Consider the following 2,062-nt stretch of genomic DNA (forward strand, 5'->3'; position numbering starts at 1 on the left):
GGAGGCCAGTCATTCATGGGCTCTCAAGAGGTCATTTTGTTGCTGTGACCTCTGACCTCACCCTAAATTGCCATTGTGATTTTTGCTCCTGCGGGTAGCCTCCCAACCCTCAAAGGAGAAAGCCCCCCCGCATCCCCGAGATGGTTGAAATAAGCATCTTTAAGAGGTTGCGTAGCCTAGTGGATAGACCCTCAGGAGATCTGAGTTCTGTCTGATCCAGGGCAAGTCATTTTGCCTCTCTGTGCCTCAGTTTCCCCATCTGTGGGGCTCATGATACTGCTCATTGGTAACACGCTTTGAGAGCCGCAGGGGAAAAGCCCCAGAGCTGGTCCTCAGCCCCAGCCCGTTTTGGGGTCCCCTTCTCATATGAAGGGGTGCTGCCTGCTCCCCACGCTGCTTGCAGCCTGTCAATGTTTGTTTCACCTGTGTGTGGGGGCCCACTTTTCTGGGGGGGTCCCTCATTGTGGGTGCCCTGCTCATGACGGGGGGGCAGCCTCTCACCCCTCCTCTATTTAATGCATGTGGGGGGTGAGTAGCCTGGTTTATCTGGGGGGATCCCCGATAAGTCACTGGTGACATAGACCCGCCCCTCCCCCACCGAGCCGAAGGGGCTCGAGCCGCGACCGTTGCTCCCGCCCCAGGTTTGAATATTCCCGCCTTTTTCGTGGAGGGGCGGCAGCGTTCTGAGGCGCGCGCGCCGGCGGCAACTGCCGCGCGCCGCTCTCCGCCCCCTCCCCCTCCCCCGCGTCCTCGCCCCGCCCCCTCCGAGGGCAGCCCGCCCCCTCAGCCACAGGGAGATGGCTGCCCTGGGTTAGAGGGGGGAGGGAGTGACGATGAGGTACTCCCCCAAGTCCCCCCCAGCTAATGTGGGGAGGGGGGAATAAATGTTGGAGGAACTTTAAATCCTTCCCCCCAGTAAACCCACAGGGAGCATCCCACGGCAATTTGCCCACGCCAACAGCCCCCCAGACAGAGCCCTTGGTGCCAGTCGCCCTCCCTCAGGGAGCCTGTGCCCAGCCACGGACATGATACCTCTCCCCCAGTTCCTGCCTTGCCCCCAACCCTCACGCCAACCCCAGAGAACCCCACAGACCAATGGCCCCCGTAAACCACCCAACCCCAAATCCCCAGCTTGCCCCCTTACAGTCACGCCAACCCCAGAGAACCCCCACAGTCCAACTGCCCCCTGAAAACCACAAAAGAGGTTGGTATCATTAGCCCCACATGGGAAAACCGTGGCACGAGCTGAGGCAGGGACATGCTGAAGGTCACCCAGCAGGCCAGTGGCCAATTCGGAATAAAACCCATTCTCCCTAAATACACCCTCATGTAGGCCAGACATCCCAGATAACGTCCCCCAAGTCACCTGGCCCATTGGTTCATCATGTCCCATTTCACCCCATTTTTACAGACTTTTGGGGTCTGCCTTGAGCTCAGGGCCCTGGTACAATTGTCCCCCCCCCTTCTCTTTCTTTCAGCACCACTCCCAAATACCTCCCTCAGATAGGCTGTCTACCCTAAATCCATCCCCTCCTTCCATCCCTCCCCGGGTAGGGAGGGCAGACCCAGATAACCCCACAAATACGCTTTAAATGGGCGTGGGGGGTCTCTTGACCCCCATATTGCCCTCCCTCTGCTCCTCTGGTTGATGGATGCCCCAGTTGATTAAACAAGACAGTTTCCATTCTGAGCATGGGTTGGGTTCCCCTGAGACTTCTTCCAAAAGCGAACACAGTTTGGGGCCAAGTTCTGATGGCACCACTGGGATAAAACCCTAGCTACACCCTAGCTACACCTTCTTCTAGATACACCCATGGGTAATCTGAGGGTCTGGCTGTACTGGTGTAAATACACCAATTCAGCTAACCCAGTGGCTAACCCATACAGCCAGCCCGTCGGTCTAGGCCTGGGAGTCCCTCGCCACCCGTTCTAGCCTCTCTTCTCATCTAATTTAATTAGATCAATCAATCTGCTGCAGTTTACCCCATTCCCAGCAGAGAGCTTGCTTGGAGGGCATCACGCTGTCTGTTTTATTGCAGGGCCAGCTAAGGTGATGGGAGAC

This window comes from Eretmochelys imbricata, chromosome 23 (genome assembly GCF_965152235.1).
Source record: "Eretmochelys imbricata isolate rEreImb1 chromosome 23, rEreImb1.hap1, whole genome shotgun sequence".
In the NCBI taxonomy this organism is placed as follows: Eukaryota; Metazoa; Chordata; order Testudines; family Cheloniidae; genus Eretmochelys; species Eretmochelys imbricata.